This window comes from Labeo rohita, unplaced genomic scaffold (assembly GCF_022985175.1).
Source record: "Labeo rohita strain BAU-BD-2019 unplaced genomic scaffold, IGBB_LRoh.1.0 scaffold_275, whole genome shotgun sequence".
NCBI lineage: Eukaryota > Metazoa > Chordata > Actinopteri > Cypriniformes > Cyprinidae > Labeo > Labeo rohita.
Genome location: NW_026129045.1, coordinates 41,030 through 62,519, shown reverse-complemented (window position 1 = coordinate 62,519; position 21,490 = coordinate 41,030). Strand labels below are relative to the sequence as shown.

Sequence of the window (21,490 nt, the reverse complement as noted above, 5' to 3'; positions counted from 1 at the left end):
GAAGAAGAGTCTTATCTAGCGAAACGATCGGTTACTTTCAAAAAATAATACAATTTAAATACTTTTATTCTCAAACGTTCATCTTGTCTTTCTCTCCCTGAACTTTGTGTATTCTGGCTCAAGACAGTTAGGGTATGTCGAAAAACTCCATTCGTATTTTCTCCCTTAACTTCAAAAATCATTTCAAAATCATCCTACACCACTGCAGAAGTACTGACACAGTGAACATGCAAAGAAGATCAAACACCCTTAACAAAAAAGGTAAAACAGCGATATTAGACGATTTTGAAGTTGAGGAAGAACATGAGATGGGTGTTTTTTTGACATACCCTAACTGTCATGAACTGGAAAAAAAAAAAAAAAAAAAACAGTCCAGGCAGAGTAAGACAAGAGGAGTGTTTGACATTAAAACGTATATAAATTGTATTATTTTTATGAAAATAACCAATCGTTTCTCTATAAGACCCTTCTTTATTGGCTGGGATTGTTACAGCCACATTTGGGATCATTTGAAGCCGCATTTAAACTGCATTTTGGAAGTTCAAAATCAGGGCACCATATCAGTTTATTATATGGAGAAAAATGCTGAAATATTTTCCTCAAAAAACTATTTCTTTACGACTGAAGAAAGAAAGACATGAACATCTTGGATGACAAGGGGCTGAGTACATTATATGTGAATCTTTGTTTTGAAAGTGGACTTTTCCTTTAAATGCATTTTAGCCATAAATTATAGCCATTTAAGACTGTAATTAAAAACCATAATTTTTAACATTTAATAGACTTGAAAAAACAATGATAAAGTGGTAAAAGCACCATTCACACATCAGTTTCAAAATACCGGTAAATTCTTTGACATCATTAATTGGTAATGACGATGGCTGACAAACCTGCTGTTGTGTTTGTAAATATGGAGGGGTGATTTAACAACCTTGCTATTTCACAGACTTCTCTAATTCATATTTCTCACATTTGGATTTTCCCACACATACTTGCCTAAATCAGCAGAAATATTTGCAGATTTTCTTTCATTTATTAGTAGGACAGTTTAACAGTGCTTATTTAGCAAAAATGCACTAAACTGAGAAATTAACTGTTAAAAGTGTTTTTCACCCTGTATGACGTTTAGAGATCCTGCAGTCTATGTGTTCCTCCCTGTTGTTTCATGGTCATTCATCTATACACAGTCAGTGTTTTTGCTGATGTTATAATTTTATGTCAAACATTCACATTTTTTGTCAGATGCACAGAGATTTTAGCATTGTTTTTGGTAAATACCTACACTCACTGTACAAGTAAATTGCATGCAAAGTCAAGCCAAAGCTTAGGATTTACATGCTCACACTACATGGTTGAAATAAACATGTGGGACCCTCTGAACATGGAACTGAGTAGCCTCCATCACTTCTGTCCAAATTACATGTCATGCTGTCTTGGTTTCTTTTCTGTTTTCATGCAGGTGCAGTGAAGAAAAAAAAAAAACACTAAATTTTAGGGCAGTCGGTTTATAGCTCCGCTTCAACTGTGCGATACCCTCATGAGGGGTGACCAAAATTTCTGAAATGCCAGAATTTCATCCGACTGCTGGTCAGAAGAGGCTAGTCATCTCTCGTTACCTGCTGTTCACTGCATGTCAAAAGATGCACAATAAAATTCTGCCTGATTTTTTTTAAAAAAAGAGAGTCACATGACAAGAAATAATCTCAAAATTGGAGGAAAATCGCAGAGTGTATGACTTCAAAACAAACTACTGAACTGTACTATAGAAAAAAAAAATGTTGCACATAATAAATGCATCATCTGCTGCAGAATGTTATGATTGGCCCAGACTAGATGTCTTACATTAGCATGTTCTGAACTCATGTTCATACCTCTAATTTTTTATTCTATGTACACAGAGAGCAAATTACCAGCTGTGCACTGCTAATGTTACAACTGCTCATTGTAAAAATCCTGTTTACACATGATCTCTTAATGGTAACTTACTGGTCATTTATCAGTAAAGACTGTATGGGGAAAGGGGATAATGAGACAGACTGCAGTTTCACTTTAAAAGCAGTGCTGTCTCTTTAAAACATGATGCAGATCTGACGCACGTCTGATTTTCTCCCAACTCTTCATCAGCAAATATCATATTGTTGCCTAAGACAATAGATGTCAGATTATATCCTGACAAAAGATCTGTTTACACCCTATTTCTGAGCTGTTTTCTCCAGGACCGATGTTCACCACCCCTGGTCAAGTCAGCATCTGTAGCATAAAAAATGCAGCAGATCTGTGTCTGTGTCTTTTCCTGTAACTATTACCTGATGAAACATGAGCTTCCTCTCTGCCATCAGAGCCACTGGTATTGGCCTCTCCTAATCAAAAAGAGTGAGATTAGTTACTGAGCAACAAGCTTTGTTACACTGTATAACAACACAATATGGAACAATGAGCAAACACTGTATTGCCTAGTCATTGGTGCTATCTATTTTCATTGAAAAGGTACCTAAAGCCACTAGATGATGTCATGCGGTAATTACCATTTTCATAATATTGTTGTCATTTGCATTCTGTCTAGTGTCAGCCCTTTGCATTTGCATGTTTCTCTTTTTAATCTTTGTGCTCACATATTGTAATTAAATATTGCCAATTCTGTTGTTCTTGTTTACATGTTTTTCTGTTTTTGTTGTTAAAAAATGGAATGATTATGAAACAGTGACTGAAACCACTAGATTAAGACTATATTTTAACTAGCTGCCCCTTCCAAGCTGCTGTTCTGCACTTAAATGCTGATTTAAGTCTGACAAAATCTGTCATTTGTATTATTATCTTTATGTTAAATAATGTAACTATCATGAAAAAAAAAGTCAGCAAATGAACTGGTTTGTTTACTGCACCATTGTCTGAAGCATCTGATGTTCCCTTAATCATCATCTGTCTATTTATTTGCATTGCCTCTGAGACAGGATGACCTGAAACACAAATCCAACAGCTGCTTGAAACAATCTTTTGCTCAACAAACAAAAAACAAACCAACAAAAAAACTATACAACATGAAAGTTGTTAGTTACTAAACATGGTCTATCTTGGTTTGACAACATTTTTATGTTGCGTGCTTCTGAACATATTTTGCATTGTATGTATGCTTATGATAATAGAAGGTTTTCAAAGATGTCTGAGATCAAAATGTTCTGTTTAGCAATACAAACAATATTGATAATTCTACAAATTCAATTTCAGAGTAAAAGAGATCAATCAAATGTGAATACATTTACAGATAAAGAAAAATAACAGCTCTGACTGTGATTGCATAAACATAATATAAATTTAAAAAGTACATTGATTATGTGATTCAAACAAATACAAACTGCTTTTAAACATAATGATTCACCAGTGATAGTGACAGTGAAGATCCTTTCACTGATGATTCCACTTATTATGGTCTCTTGATGATAAAGTCCAGAGTCTGTGGTTCTGGTGTTTGTGATGGTCAGAGATCCAGTCTGATGATCCAGCTTCAGTCTGTCTCTAAATCTCTCAGTATCTTTATTACACTGAACATCTGTACAGATCTTACTGAGATCACCACTGATTTGAGCGATACGAGTGTCATTAAAATACCATCTAATTCTGTCTCCTTGATTTGTTTTAACATTAGTGTCTAGAGTGACTGATTCTCCCTCCATCACAAACAATATGTCTGCTTCAAAACCAGATACATCTGAAGAAGAAATGAAGAGTTAATTATAAATCACATCTGAGATAGTGGAACAAAATATAAAGGAAACTTCTGAGTGATTATATGCATTTCCCCAGCCCCCAAATTGGTAACCCACCCCTGATTGGAGAGTGACTATAGTAGAAATTGAAGTTTTTGCTATTGACAGCAAAGCGAGAAACACATATATTTATCTAAATGCTGCTTTTGGCAGCGTAGGCGAGGTATTTTCTGGACTTAAGCCCAAAGTATACTTCACCTTTTACGAGTACACGAGGGACAGCGTACAGTGCGCCTGACGCTGATTAAAGTGATTACACTGATTAAAGTTTTAATTGTTCCTTGACTTGCCACAAAATGCTATGGTAAAGACATATTCACAGGGATGAGTCTAAACAAGTTTTTGTGGCCACATGTTGTCAATGAAGCTAAACTTTAATTGAATCTGAAATTACACATTCTTTTCAAAATATAATGTAATGTAATATTTGCTACTGCTGGTTTATTTTGTAAATGAAACAATAACAGCTGTATGTGATGTGTCTTTATTAAACCAGACTGATTTATCTGTTTAAATGTATTCAAAAACATAGTTAACTGAAACCAACACAGTTTAAACTTATGCCAGTCTAAGCATACATAATACCTAGATTACTTACATGGATTTTATGTTTTTTTTTTTTTTTTTTCTCAAAGCCCTGAACGGCGATATTTCAGCAAGTCTTCTTTACTCAAGGTCTTCTGTTTATTCATTAAACTTGCTACCCTGGTCACACTTTCAACGAACCTTTAGCGCCGTTTCCTTTTTTTTAATCATAATCACATTACACCGTGTCTACACCGGAAGCGAGCGGCGTGGCGCGACGCGACAAAATACAGTAGAACCTACTGTAATCAATGAAGCTGCTGTCTACACTGGATGCGGCGCGGGTCGCCCAGCTAACAATTTTTGGGTTCTCAGAACGTTCCCAAGAACGTTCCCTATTGGTTAGCCAGGAAAGTTTTCTTAACTTAACTAGAACGTTCCCTGTAGGTTAGGAACGTTCTTGGAACCTATCGGGAACGTGGAACGTTCGAAGACAACTTTCCCGGCTAACCAATAGGGAACGTTCTATTTATGTTCCTAGAAGGTTCCCTGAAAGTTCTCTGAAGGTTCCCAGAACGTTCTCCTAACCTCTTCATTCCGATACCGCTGCCTATGTCAGCACTCCCGCATCCCGTAGTAAGCAGCATGGAAGACGGACGGATGTGGACCTCAATAATCACTACTACAAACCATGTCTTGTTTTAAACTATTGTTTAATTCTTACAGATATTTACAGCACATTTAGCCATCATAAGGCGCATTAAATGACATTAAATTATCCTTTAATATGCTAGATTTGTTTTATTCGTTAATATATAAGATTAGAAGTAACCCAACATAACCCAAATTTTATTAAAGCACCAAATAACACTGACTTCAACAAAATATTGGATTTTAAAAATGTGAATTTTATTTTTACAGACATTGAAAACGAATAACGAAAAACATTTACTTGACTTTACTTAGAATAATATTACATTCGTTTCTTACCACTGAATTAACGACGATGTTTCTCTCATTTGGTCAGTACACAAAAACTTCTCCATTAACATCATGTTCTCTTCAATTAGACGTGTCAAATTTCCCTGAAATCACAATATTTACTCTTGTATATATATTAATTATAAGTAATTATTCATTAAAGAGATCAATCAACGAATGTTAGTCAGTCAGTAAAACGAAATGACCGTTAATTTTTAAATTGCGCGAGTGCGCGGCTTTCTGTGGAAGGCAGGATTAAGCGCGTGCTAGAGAAGCACGTGCTAGTGAAGCGCGTGCAGGTTCGAAGAAAATAAATATAAAAACAAACCAAATGTTAATGATATGATTTTCTGACTACGCTTAACCTTGGCTTAATTTTAGCTATAAAACTGGAATTAAATTATAATTATAATTTGACCACTTTGATGTCTACACTTTAAACGCTTATTTCAGACATGAAATTCTGCAAAAAAAAAAATTGTTTGTTTATGATGAAAAAGTAAACATTTCAGCATAAGAATGATCAGAAAGATCTGCCAAGTTTTTATTAGTTTACATGGATATGACAATTAAAAATAACCTGCAGGGAATGTTTCCGGGAACGTTCTCTGTAGGTTATAAAAACAAAACCTAAAAATTACCTGCAGGGAACGTTCTGGGAAGGTTCTTTTTAGGTTACAAAATTAAACCAAAAAATAACCTGCAGGGAACGTTCTGGGAACGTTCCCTGTAGGTTATTAAAAAGAGAACCTACAGGGAACTTTCCAAGAACGTTCTCATTTGGTTCCCAAAAAAATAACCAAACGGGATAGGGAACGTTCTGTGTTTGCTGGGCGGCGCGATACGACAAATTCCGACAGATCACAGATTTGATGTATGAATTTATGTTTCATTTATTTTAGTCCCAGTACACGGACACAAATGACTTTGACAATGAACATTACTTATATACAATAAAATAAAACAGAGAATCAGTTGTAGAACCAGATGTGAAACCATGGGCTGTAATGGAACAATCAGGGTATCTTCCGTTCATTCGTTTTTTGATTTAATATTGAAAGAAGACACATGAGAAAACGGCTCCTTTTTCGTTTTTTCATTCTTTCCAGAAAAACGAAAAACAAGAATTCAGCTTGATTTTTCGTTTTCGTTCAGGGGTGAAAAAATGAATAAACAGCTTAAATACTCGATTTCTACAAGTTGGCGAAACGAAACGCCCCTTTCTACCGATTGGTCAGCCGAAGATCAAACCACACCCCCGTCAGTTCTTCCCGCAGAATAATAATCCTCAGCTGCTGCAGTTGAACGAATAATTAACGCGTTTATTGTGGTGCTATGTTAACCCTTTTTAACGCACATGATCAAACCGGTGTGATCATTCTTTGCTGGTCCCTGGAGTGTACAATCACACCGGTGTGATTCGAACGTTCAGCGCGTCACGTGATCAACTGCTGAATTCAAATCTGCTTTGGCTCTCTGAGCCAGATCGGACGCGCTGAGCGCTTGTCATATTATCGCAACTATTCCGTGTTTTCAACCATATTAAGCTTATTTTAGGTTCCAGACATTTACATACACATACATCCTAGTAAAAGGATGCATTTATAGTTAGCAAAATACACGCTGATGTCTATGGCAAGGGCAATAATGATCCTTACAAATGTAATCTGACCACATGTTTTATTGATATCATATATACATTGTGTAGGTAACTATAAAGTTTACTTTGCTCTTCTCCAAGCTCACCAGAGACTTACTTTAATGTTTTTTTGGGAGGAGAGGATGAATTTGCGTTTTGTAAATACCACAGCTTGGATTCAGCGCGAACCAACATGGCGGCGCCCATCACTCGGCATATATCAACTAACAGGCTCATTATAAAAGTGTTTGAACCTCCAAATACATTCACTTGCACATATTTCAGAATCGGAATATATGATATTTCATAATACAGTGAGCATGTTTGTGAATATTAATAATAAAAAGGGAAAAACTATATAAAAGTGGTACATGTGTCATACAGCGCTTGTTGTGTATTTACGAAATGCAAATTGTCCCTTCTGTGTTTTTATACCCTCCTATGTTATGTGATGAGTACGCAAAAGCCGTAAGTTTTGGGTAGTGCCTTTAAGAGAGAAATAAACGGCAAGCACTAGTTGAACGCTCACTCCTGTCTCCCGTGTATTTCTTAGAAAAACAAGAAATATATAACATAACTGGCGACGAGGACGTTTCGTACCACGCGAAGTTGTTGTTTTCGTAAAGATAGTCAGTGTTTCAAGATATAGATGTTCGCGTCGCGAATTCCTCGTATCGACCACGCTATCCTCCAAGAGAGTGATGCAGAGTGAATGCACGGCGACCCCATAGAGAGTCGCGACGGTCGGAGCAGAACGAGTTGTCTTCGCTGGAAGAAAATCGAGTGAAAGACGGAAACGAAGCAGACGACGGAACGCGGATTAAGAGGGGGAGAGGAATCGCAAGAGCTGACGAACAGAGAAACATAAAGGGAGGAGTGAGTAAAACAAAATGGCTGGATTAATCGGTAGTATTGGATCATTTGATGAATCAATAGAACAGTGGAGTGCCTATACTGAACGTTTTGACTACTTTGTGCTGGCAAACGAAATCAAGAGGGAGCTATAGTGCCAACCTTTCTGAGTGTCATGGGTGTGAAAACGTTTAATCTGCTTCGGAGTTTGACACAGCCAGACAAACCAGGTGACAAATCCTATCAGGAAATAGTGAGGAGCACTATTCACCTAAACCACTGATTATCGCTGAGAGATTTCGATTCCACAAAAGAAATTAGCAAGTTGGCGAATCTATCTCTCAATTTGTGGCAGTGTTGAAACGGTTATCTGAACATTGTGAGTTTGGCTAGTCACTGAGTGACACTACGTGACAGGCTTGTCTGTGGTTTTCGAAGTGAGGCTATACAAAACGACTACTGACTGAAAGTAATTTAACTTTACAGAAGGCCATAGAGATCAGCACATCTATGGAAATGGCCGCAAAAGAGGCACAGCAACTAAGTGCATCCGCCCAAGTGCACAAGGTTTATTCAGACACAAGGAACAAGTCAAAATCAGAAAAGGCATGTTATCGATGCGGAAAAGTGGGACATCAGCCAGAAGATTGTTGGTGTAAGGACATGAACTGTAGAAATTGTGGCAAGAGAGGTCACATTGAGCGTGCCTGCAAAAACAAAAAGACACAACCAAATAAAAACACTGAACCTAAAAAGAAACACCATCAGAAATTTAAACAAAAGAATGTGAATCATTGGTTTCATTGGTGTCTGAGACGACATTTAAAGAAATGCTGCCGCATCGCACCGCTCAGCCATCCAATGTCACATTGAAGACCTACACAGGTGAAATAGTTCCTGTTAAAGGGGTAATTGAGGTGACAGTTGAACTCAATGTGCAAAAAAGAAAACTACCACTGTATGTTATTGAGGGCAATCATCCAGCTTTGTTAGGAAGGACTTGGCTGGAGAAGATTAAGTTGAATTGGCAAGAGGTCCATCTAGTCTGCGAAAATGCAAAACTCCAAGGGATTCTAAACAAGTACCCAGATGTTGCGATTTTAGCTCAAAGGGAATTGTATAAAAATAATTACAATTAATTATGATTAATTACAATTATTTATATCAGCTGCCAGTAGTAACTGTAGCAGAATCAATTTTCCATCAACTAATCTGTTCGCTTAGCGAACATTCAGTAAAATTGTAAAATCAACTCTAAGAAATGATACTTTCTTGGCCACAGAAAATAACTTTCTTAAAGTGCATTAGAGCATGTAGCTCGAATCGGAATCGTAAAGGGACATTAATTTGCAAGGCAGAATCAGAATCAAAACTCATGTAATTTGTGCACAATAGTTTATTAACGAAGGACTAACACATAACTAATCTAAACAAACAAACATGAAGTCACTCATACATGGGGGAATGGTCAGTGAGAAGCAGTTAGAGAGAGAAACACGGAAATGAAGCTATGAAAGAGTCAGTTAACCACCTGCTGTGAAACCATCAGTGTTATCTACAGCTTATACTAAACCTCTGTATGTTTAGTTAAGTGTACGATACTTGCATTGCCTTGGTCGTCGAACAAGTGTCCGAATGCAGTCTCTGGTGAAAGATGGTTTGGAGCAGTGGTGGGTTTGGACATGCAATCACGTTCTTCCGGGTCTGAAGAGTGATGAATTCCAACGATGTTCTGACTCAATGGTGACTGGGAGTTTCTTCCCACGTGAAAGTGAAGAAGAACCAAGAGCTGAGAGGGACTCAGCTGAAGTCCTGTGATCCTTGGGGAATGGAAAGACAAGGCCGCAAGGCCTGGCGCATGCTTAGGGAAGTCCTGAAGAGTTCTAGCTCATCTTCTTAGGTTCTCCAAGAACCACTGACTGACTGAGGCGAGTCATGAAGATGAATTCCAGGGTTAAGTCGAACTGTCTGGCTCTTTGTGGTCGAGAGCCACAGCTCTGTATGTTGGGCCTGTCGGGCCCGCCGGGCACGCCCTGTGCCGGCTCCGGCTCCCCGTGGGTTCCTTCACACGGGCAGCAATCGGAAGATGTTGCAGACGAAGGAGAAAGTGAAGAAGAAGGAAGAGCTAGGGAGGCGGTCAACCGTTTGCCTTTAAGCTCTCTGGAGGCTGCGCCTCCAGGAGGTCCGTGAACCAATGGTAACTTTCACCTTTGGAGAGAAAGTTTATGGCTCTTTGTCCGTGAGCATGGTATTTTGCATATGTAATTCGACTGGGTGTTGATGCAAAAACTACTAGGTTTCTTAAAACACTAATATGTTGCATAGGTATCAACATCTAATTTACACCATCTTTTAGATCATCAACATACGAATTAAAAGAGACCAAACATGACATAGGTGCTTTATACAACTAGTCATCTATCATAACGCATGCATAAAACAGTAGAAAGACAAATAAAAATACAACAGACAAAATTAAAATACAATGCAGTAATACTGTACACAATGACCTGGCTATGTGTGATAGGAAGGTCAAAGAAAGGTTTGTCTGGGAATGAATAGGAAAGAGTCTATAGGCATTGTGTCTTTCCTATGGCAAATGTAGCATGGGCAGATGTGCATTCCTTGAAGCAATAAAACCTCTTATCAGATAGTCACCGTGGCAACTAAGCCCTTTTGGGGTGTTATTTGCTTTGGGGGTTGTCTTCAAACTCCAGCATGTAGCTGGGTTGTTGGTTTTAAAGATTATTTGTTAAATGTAACAAATAACTGTATGTCTGATTGGTCCAGATGCTACACAGATGTGTTCAGTGATGGACTCGGAAGTATGAAGGACATTGTAGTGAAATTGACACTGAAGCTAGGAAGTCAACCAAAGTGTTTGAAAGCCAGACCTGTAGCTTACGCACTTAAACCCAAGGTTGAAGCTGAACTGGAGAGACTGGTAAAGGCTGGAGTTCTGCGACCAGTAAACATGAGCAACTGGGCTACACCAATCGTGCCAGTCATGAAGAAGGATGGGTCCCTTCGGTTATGTGGAGATTTTAAGGTGACCGTAAATCCGGTTCTGACCCCAGAGCAGTACCCCTGCCACTTATAGAGGATCTCTTTTCTGGTCTTGCTGGCGGCCAACGGTTCAGTAAAATAGATTTGTGCCAGGCATATTTGCAGATGCATGTGGATCCAAGTTCTCAAGATCTCCTTACCATCGTGACACATAAAGGAATGTATAAATATCAGAGACTTCCGTTTGGGATCACCTCAGCGCTGGCACAGTTTCAAAGAGCAATGGACCGCATCCTCAGTGGGCTGGCTGGGGTGCAGTGTTACCTTGATAATTTGCTTATCACTGGAAAGGATGACCAAGAACATCTGAGTAACCTGGAAGCCACCTTACAGAGACTGCAGAGTTTTGGACTGAAAGTTAGAAAGGACAAGTGTGAGTTTTTCTGCCCTGCTGTTGAGTATTTGGGCCACGTGATTGATGGTTCCAGGCTGCGTAAGGCACCCTCGAAGGTGAAGGCGATTCTGGAAGCACCAGCTCCACAAAATGTGAGTCAGCTTTGGTCTTTCTTGGGACTGTTGACTTATTACGCAAAATTTGTGCCAAATCTAGCTACCAGGCTGAAACCGTGGCAAGACCTACTGAATAAATACAAAAAGTGGGATTGGACCAAACAATGTGAGGAATCTTTCATTGAGGTAAAAACAGCCTTAGCCCACTCTGAAGCCCTCACTAACTTCAACCCCGCTCTGCCAGTGCAGCTTGCATGTGATGCGTCGCCCTATGGCGTGGGGGCAGTTGTGTCACACATCATGCCATCGGGTGAGGAAAAACCCATCGCGTTCGCTTCACGAACTTTGAGCAAGGCAGAATGCAACTACGCCCAAATTGAGCGTGAGGCACTTGCTATCGTGTTTGGGGTGAAGAAATTTCATCAATTTATGTTTGGAAGACAATTTACACTCCTAACAGATCACAGACCTCTCACCTCCATTTTTGGCCCACATTCGGGCATTCCTTCACTTGCAGCCGCAAGAATGCAGCGTTGGGCTCTTCTTCTTTCTGCGCATCAGTATGATATTAAATACAGGCGATCGGAACATCATGCTAATGCTGACGGGCTCTCCCGACTGCCACTGCCCACTACCCATCCAGAACCAGCAAAGGCAGAAATTTTCTATTTCAAAGAGGTAGACAATTCCCCTGTTACGGCAGCTCAAGTAAAAAAGCACACACGTACTGACCCAGTGATGTCCAAGGTTTTGGATCTCGTGTTCAGAGGGGAAGTGGGAGAAATGTCACCCCTCCTAAGGCCTTATATGAGTAGGAGAAGTGAGCTAACTGTTGAATCTGGTTGTCTACTGTGGGGTTCCAGGGTCATTATTCCACCACCATTGAGACAACGAGTACTGGAGGAACTTCATTCGGGACACTGCGGAGTAGTTCGGATGAAGGAAATCGCCCGCAGCTATCTCTGGTGGCCAGGCATGGACTCTGAGATCGAGGAGAAAGCCAAATCGTGTAGTGCATGTCAAAAGCTAAAAAATACCCCTCAACCAGCTCCATTACACCCCTGGCAATGGCCTGAGGAGCCATGGGTGAGAGTACATATTGACTTTGCAGGGCCACTGGAAGACCATATGTTTTTAGTTCTTCTTGATGCCCACAGCAAATGGCCAGAGGTGGAGATAATGAAGAGCACATCATCTGTGAACACGGTGGAAGCCCTTCGTTTGATTTTTGGTCGTTTTGGCCTTCCACAGCCACTTGTCAGTGACAATGGGCCTCAGCTGGTCTCAGAGGAGTTTGAGGCTTTCATGAAGGCAAACGGGATTCATCACATTCGTTCAGCACCATATCATCCGTCCACGAATGGCCTTGCTGAGCGGTTTGTCCAAACAATGAAGCAAGCTCTTAAGTCGACTCAGGGTGAAGGATCACTCAATCAACGTCTCAACACTTTTCTGCTCTCTTATAGAAACACTCCCATGCCACCACCAAAGTGTCTCCTGCCACTGCAATGTTCAAAAGACAGCTCCGCACACGTCTGGATTTGTTGAAACCTCAGAAAACAAAACAGACTGTTCAAGCACAACAAAATATCCAGAGGGAACGATGTCTAAAGGCAAAACATCGCTTCTTCAGACCCGGAGACAAAGTGCTAGCTCGTAACTACGCAAGAGGTGCCAGATGGTTACCAGCAGTTGTGATTGCACAAACTGGGCCTGTATCTTACACTGTCGAACTTGCTGAAGGTCATCTCATCTGGAAAAGACATGTAGACCAGTTACTAGCTGCAAATTCATGTGGCAATTCAGAAGATCCGATGACGACAGATCCATACCTAGAAATTGCTCCAGATTACCATCAGCTGTCTGAGCAATTTTCCGCCCCAACCCTTGAAAATGCACTGACTGAGACTTCACCAAGTCAGGTTAAAGAGACTGTCTCAAGTACAAGTTCGTCGAATCAAACTTCCGCGAAAGAGAATGTGACTCTGAGTGTACCGACGGCCCGGCCGTATCCTCAGAGAGAACGTCGACCTCCTAATAGACTGACACTTTAGTTAGTGACAAACCCACAGCATTGGGGCAGAATAATCCTCAGGGTTATGTCTGGGAATAGAGGTAGTCTACCCTCTTTCCCTAGTTAAAAAAAAAAAAACAAACAAAAAAAAATGTGTTACTGTTGAAGTACTGTTTATTTTCTTTACTGCTTTAAATTAGTAGGGAGGAAATATGTTGTGTATTTACGAAATGCAAATTGTCCCTTCTGTGTTTCTATACCCTCCTATGATATGTGATGAGTACGCAAAAGCCGTAAGTTTTGGGTAGTGCCTTTAAGAGAGAAATAAATGGCAAGCACTAGTTGAACGCTCACTCCTGTCCGTGTATTTCTTAGAAAAACAAGAAATATATAACAGCGCTATTGTGGCTGCGTTGTGTCACGTGACAAACGTGACGCGTCGCCATGGAAACAATAAGGCTATAGGTTCTAAATAACGGTCGCCTAAAAAAACTCACTCTGGGGGCTCAGCTAGAATATTTTAAACTCACGTGTGAAAGGGTTAAGGTGCTATTCATTTTTATGCCTATTAGATAACCACAACATAAACCGTGTTGAAAAGCTTCGAGTAATTAATCTTTTTCCTATACAATTGTGTTGAAAGCTTTGCCGGTGTTATGGATCAACTGAGGATCATGTTAACTGGGGATGCGCGCGTGCACGCAAGTATGTTTACCTGGATTTCCAGCAGATGTTAGATGACGACAGATTCGTCACATGCAAATTGCACAGATCATAGAATTGAAAACATGTTTCACCAGTAGTATACATTTGGTATGCAAAATAAAGCGCTTTGATTTTGCCGTGTTCGTGTCTGCGTATGTCACACAGTTTTAAAGAAGTTTACCATCCTCCCATGTCATGCTCACAAACCACACCCACCTTAACATGGGACAATCGTTGCAATGAATGGTCAAACTCCTCAACGAACTTAAGTGAAATTGTAAGTATTGTCTTTTTAGTATCTCTGTATAGCATTGTGTCTGTAGTGTGCTGTCATATGTGTTCTATAATTAACAAATATAGATTAAGTTAAAATTTGCGGTAGGCTACCTAAAGCAAACAAGAACTGCAAGTCTTGTTAATTGATCTTAAGTTTACTATTGTTCCTAATCAAATTATTAATGTTCTGAGTTATTACTTAATATTAAAGAAAAGAAAATTATAAAAAAAAGAGAGTTTAAGTGATTTTACACTTCTTTTTTTTATTATTATTATTTTCTGAGATCACTTGATTGCTCTGATGCCTCTGGATGCTCTTCCCTGGATATATGACTGATTTATGACTGATCTGAAATCAACATTTTGCATAGGCTTAGATCTCTATTTAGACCAATTAATGACTCCTGCTTTTCATTTTTTACATACTACATACTGGGCTCTCGCCAGACTACTTGTGTTTCTAACAGTAGAAAACATGATGAACAGATTCAAAAGCCAAATATAATATGTGTGATAAACACAGGAAGGCATTTTTATACAATTCATATTAGCTATATGTTTGTAACATTTGTGGAATGTTTACATTTACAAGGTGACAACGTTTTTGACAAGTATTTAACTATTAAAAAAGAACCATGCTGTAGGATCTTTCTTACTGACTCAGGTTCCTTTTCCAGTTTCCATACTGTCTTTCGTCCTGTGACAACCACTCAGTGGCAACCACAACTTTATCATGTTGAACATATGATGAATTATTACATATATGGCTAATATTCCAAGAGACAGTACACATCACTAACCTCATAATCATGTTGCACCTCACATGAATAGGATACCTCTGTCCTAAACATCAATTAGAATAGGATAAGCTTTATTATGTACTTTATTGCAGACTTATTAAACTGAAAATATGTCACATATTCCATTTTATAAATGAAATGTAATGAGCGGGGGCCTCTTTACATGTAATATAACTTTGAATTATGCCAGTTATCTCATTTCAGTGGTAACAACCTCACTAACACCTGTAAAGAGATGACAACAACCTCTGCAAAAACTTCACATGATCCCAACTCTGAATTAGCATGCGAAACTGCAAAACTATCATTAAAATCACAATATGTAATCAATGCCTTAAAATGTTTCTGCTTAAATGAATGATGTTAATTAACCAGATCCAGTCTGTATCCAGACCAGATGGTGGATCAGAACCTAGAGATGACCACAACCTCTCTGAATGTCAGCTGAGACCATGACAACTAGATGTGCCCTAGAGACAGATCCACCTTGTCACAAATCAGCCACTGACAACTGAACTGAGCTGGATGATGACTTCACTAACTCTACGAAGAGCTGACTTTAACAGAAAAAAATTACTGTTTACTGTTGTTCTTTTTTTAGAGCTGCTTTTCAGGATAATTCAATTTTGTTTGCATTATTGACACTATTTTCCTGTTTAGCACTGTAAAGCTGCTCTTACTGTAATAAGCACAAAAATAAATAAAGGCGACTTGACTTGATAGACCTTTGTTAAAAAAACATTTCTGCCATATGTGACCCTAGACCACAAAAATAAATAAATAAATAAAAAATCTTAAATAGCACGGGTATATTTGTATATTTTGTAAATATATCAAATATATTGTTTGTTTTTTGAGTAGTAATATGCATTGCTAAGAACTGATTTAACTGCATTTTTTTCTGTATTTTTTTCAATATTTCAATATAGTTGTATCTCAGCCAAATAACAATCTTAACAACCATACATCAATAGAAAGCTTATTTATTCAGCTTTTAGTTGATGTATAAATCTCTATTTCAAAAAGTTGACCCTTATGACTGGTTTTGTGGTCCAGGATCACATATGGACATTACACTGACATGTGTCATTTCTGACATAGCAGATTTCTCTTCCTAGTAACAGTAACATGCATTTTATGTAATGCTGCTTTAAAGCTACGGTATATGTATTGATAAAAGTGCTTTTTGTGATTTTGCTTTAACACCTATGTATATATATATTTGATAAACATTAAATGTTCGTTAAACATTAAATAATTTGTTGAACTTAAATACAGATAATTCACTGCAGCCTATCTGTGTCATTAAATCGAAATTATAGGCACGATGCAAATCTATAGCTTGTTTATCACTTATTATATCAGTATTTAAAAAAGAAAAGAAATAAAGCTTGTGAAGTGCTTGACGTCCCTTTAACCACAGCAATAAAATGAATACACAAATTAAACATTTTTTAAACTACTGCACATACAGGCTTTTTTTCAATGTAAATACCTTATTGTTAATTGTTATTAGAAAAAAAAAAAAAAAAAAAAAAAAACATTCAATCCACGAATGTAGCCTAAACAAAACAATCTGGGCGTGGTCTGTGAGACGCGACATGAAAACTTCCCTTAAACGGCGTCTGATACATTGGAATAGCGAAAGGGAAAACAACAGAGTTTAATAATGATACAAACAGACAATGTGGAAAGCTTTGAAATCTGTTCCGTGGAAAATTCCATGTGACGAATCTGTGGCCGTGCAACACCTGCTGGAATCTCAGGTAAAACTATTTGCGTGCACGCGCATATCCCCAGATAACTTGATCCCCAGTTGATCCATAACACCGGTTCAGAACGCTTCACTTCGCCTTCACTAGATCTGTTTCGCAGTGTTAATAAAACACTGTTATATTTTATGTTATATAAGCAATATGTTATATAAATCGCGCATGCTTTAAACTGGTGCAAAACTATGCAAACATGCACAAGAATTACTGTTGACTAAAAGAGAATCCTCATGCAGTAAACAAAATGTCTTACCATGCATAAGCAAAATACTCAAAATAAAGAGCTTCATTTTAACCACTGGTTCCATCCAGATAAAGAGTTCCGTAATTGTGAAACCAAGTCAGATGTAAACATACTCCTTTCAAAGAAAAACACCCTCTATGTTGCCATATCTTTTCCACAAAATCCTGAAACACATAATCTACCACAGTTTTTACTTAGAATTGGTTCTGATATTGCAATACAAGATGTTTAGTCTAATACAGTTATAGGAATGTTCTAATCCTTTAGGGGGTGGGGGGGGGGAAATAAACATTAGGCAAACAGTTTAAAAAGTCACCCACTTTCAAAGGACTTGGCAACCCAAGATTTCCTTTTAATCACGTGATTTATAAGAGCTGCGTCGCTGTATGGCAAGCCGTTTTTGCATTTAATCTCTCTCTCTTTCTGTCATTTAGTTTTGACTAGTTAAAATCTTAATTCCATATATCTATTCTGCAACTTTGAGAATATTCTGATAATTATGAGTGGTCGTATTATATGTATAGTCATAATATATCAGCAATGTTCTTTGACCTAGTCATATATAAAGTCTAGACACGCCTGTTAAAAAGAAATATATATATATATATATATATATATATATATATATATATATATATATATATATATATATATATATATATATATATATAAAAAAATAGATTAAGTCATTGTTTAGTTGTTAATGAATCGCATAATGCTTAACTGTGTGTAATGTAAACCAAAGCGAGACCACAGACAATTGTCAACATTACCTGTACTGCATTAATAGAAAGCCAGTTAATACACAAAATGTCTATATAAAATATTCTTCAAATCACAATTCTAATAGTATTCCAATATATTAATTTATCACATAGTCATACCTCAGACTCACCAGACTGTCTCATTCTAGCATTTAATGCTGAGCAGGACTCCAGTCTTGAAGTTATAGAAGAACTTGCCATAGAATGCATCCTTCCATTCGAGAATGGAAGTAGTCAAGATTTCAATTCCAGATATCTGTTCTGCAATTTTTTCACTTATCATAATTATGACTAGTCATAAAATACACAAAAGATATCTGCAATGCTCTTTTGCCTATATATAAAGTCTCCACAACTGCAACATTTTGAGACATTAAAAAGTTATCCAAGATAAATCATGACAAATCATGTTTTACACCATAAATGCAATATTAAAAACAACCCTGACACATATGTATCTTGATAGCTCTTGAAATGCCATCGTGACGCCTTACAGTCTCACAGCACAGCCGATGTTTTGTAAATATGCTTGTACCCCTCGCGAGATTTCTATCTCATGATTCATATCTTAACACTAGAACCGCCAGAGGTCGCTGTATACCTAAAACCGCCATGCGGGTAAATTTTACCCATGCGCAAACAAGTGTTTTGATATGGCTAAAGAAGATTTTATTTCATTGTATTATGCCACTGTCTTGATAAAGAAGTGTCTAGTGTCATTAAAAAAATGATTGTTTAGTCATCAACTTATATTTTTGCCCTGTTGTTTTATGTTGATACATTTTTATGCAGGCTACAGTCCGTTTTCATAACAGCCAATTTAGCATAAACAAGACTGCGCTGACAAAGGTAATTTATATATAATATATAATATATATATATATATATATATATATATATATATATATATATATATATGTATAGTATATTATAATTCATTGTCATTATTCAATAAATTAAGACAATTCATGTTATTTAAATCACGAAAATAGCCCATAGACAACAATGTGTAATAATAACTCGCGCACACTGCATATGATGATGCGATGTCAAATTCAAGTGCAGAGCTTCACCTAATGATTGATTAGTTTGTTTACTTATATAATTTATAATTTGAATAAGAGAACAACACAAATAAACGGTAATTAAAAAAAAAGGTTAATTGTATTCATTACATAGATCTTTTTTTTTCAGGAAACGGACAGACTAGAATAAATAGCAACACAGTAACGAACAATAAACAATAGAAATTGCAAAACAAAAATTAAATAAATAATCCAAAGTTTTAACAATATGTGTAACGTTAGGCTAAAACATAAATATGAGATCGCTGTCAGATGAGCCGTCAGATGCTGAGCGACCCAGGACGCCTCCAATAATCATGGTATTTAGTGTTTCTAATACCTCTTCCGCATCAATAAACTGCCTTCTTTTACTCATATTGACTTTATTTATGAAACTGATAACCACTAATTTAGTGAGTAAAAGGCGCTGCCTAGCAATGTACAATGTAAAAACATAACCGGCAAGATTATGACAGTGCGAAAATACACGCATTATACTGGGTAAATTTGACCCGCGCTGGCGCTTTTAGGTATAAATATATCTAAACACTTTCTAACACCAGGGGGTTTTAAATTACACAATTTTAGTAAAAGTCAATGACTGGGAGACTTGAGTGTTTTATTGAAAATCTGTTATGTACATTTGAATAACAGGTACGGGTAAAATTGACCCCGTGGCGGTTCTAGTGTTAATAGCATACCACAACATCCTTTGTAAGCTCTTTGTAGCCTACGTTTTCCCATGTGACTGCTTCAGTATTTGTTGCAAAATGAACAAGTCCCAGAACTTTTTTCTTACTCTGAAAATACATTCATACACGAGGCCCACTTGAAACTTCAGAGATGTCACGCCCCTTCAAAAAAAAAAAAAAAAAAAAACAAAAAACAAAAAAAAGCCAAATAATCTTTTTTTTAGTGTGGCACGTCATTAGCTTCTGTGTTTGCACTTTGGCTGTCGCTGAGCCAGAAGCGTTTTTTTTTTTTTTTAATTTATTTTTTATTTTACAGTGCTGTGCATTATAACCAACCACACAAAATCCTGTTTGAGCTTATGAAAGTAATGGCCAATCAGAGGCATTCAGATAAGTCATCACTGAAATGCTGGTCTTTTGTTCAATTGTTCAGCGCTTGCTGCTCTCTGAAGAATTATCTCATTAGAAAAAACAAAGCGCAGATGTACATACGTTGTAAGATATTCCTTCACAGTATGAACAGCTTAAGTGACTATAATGGAAGTTTTTGAGAGTGCTTGAATATGTCTGAGAATATTACAAATAAAATAAAATAAAATTAAATAAATAAATAAAACTACTAAGCCTAAATCAGTTATACAGCACTATTGTGGCTGCTGTTTATCACAGATATGGACAAGCATGACTAGGCCCCTCAAAAATAATGAGTGCATGATGCCCCTGTGAACCTTGCATATGGAATAACAGTCAAAGGACTGAGGCATTGTTAAAATAGACCTATTGTAGAATTTATGAATGAATGTTTATTTTATTTTACTTATTTTAATACACCTACTTAGTCACTTACACAGTAACTTCAAAAAGAACAAATTCCAGAATCAAATGTCACCCCAGTGGTTGTGATCCATTATTTTGACCACCAGATGGCATAGAAGTTGAAAAGCCTAGGTCATACCATCAGTGACAAAGCGACATTATCCCATAATTTATCCCATAATCCCATGAACCAACAGAATCAGAATCAGAAAGAACTGTATTGGCAAGTATGTTTGCGCATACAAGGAATTTGTTTTAGTGACATTAGCTTCCAGTAAACAGAGACATCAACAACATATAGACAACAAAAATAAGATGAGAATAAAATACACATATGTAAATATGAATAGGCAAAAATTAGAAAAATAAATTGGGAAATAAATAAGTGGTATGTACAGTTGTACTATAGATGATAGAATGGAATAGAACAGAATAGAAAGAGGAAGATATGCAGGGATGTGCTAGGATGGGGGTGGTAACTAATAAATAAAAGTTATTGCACATTTTTATTGCACAATGTGGGCAACATTTAACTGTTTGTAAGGTGGATTGCCTGGGGGGAAAACTGGTCTTGTGCCTGGTTGTCCTGGTGTTTAGGGCTCTGTAGCACTGGCCAGATGGCAAAAGTTCAAATAGGGGATGGCTTGGATGTGAGGGATCCAGAGTGATTTTCTGAGCTCTCTTCCTCACTCTGGATAAATACAGTTCTTAAAGGGTGGGCAGGGGAGCACCGATAATCCTCTTGGCAGTCCGAACCATTCTCTGTAATCTTCTGGTGTCTGATTTTGTAGCTGAGCCAAACCAGACAGTTATTGATGTGCAGAGAACAGACTCGATGATGGCTGAGTAGAACTGTTTTAGCAGCTCCTGTGGTGGGTTGAACTTTCTCGGCTGGCGAAGGAAGTACAACCTTTGTTGGGCCTTTTTTACAATGGAATTGATGTGAGTGTCCCACTTCAAGTCCTGTGAGATGACAGATCCCAGGAACTTGAATGTCTCCACTGTAGCCACAGTGCTGTTCATGTTGCTGAGTGGAGAGAGTGCAGGGGGGGTTCTCCTGAAGTCT

The 21,490-nt window shown here is 37.7% G+C and overlaps 1 long non-coding RNA gene across 1 annotated transcript; it reads right to left on the bottom strand.

Moving 5' to 3' along the window:
- Positions 1–1,257: 1,257 nt before the first annotated feature.
- Positions 1,258–2,958, bottom strand: LOC127160005 (uncharacterized). The gene is made up of 3 exons (XR_007826624.1): positions 2,883–2,958; positions 2,307–2,360; positions 1,258–1,626 (listed from the first exon to the last, which is right to left on the bottom strand). It is a non-coding gene; the product is annotated as an uncharacterized LOC127160005 (long non-coding RNA).
- Positions 2,959–21,490: the final 18,532 nt, after the last annotated feature.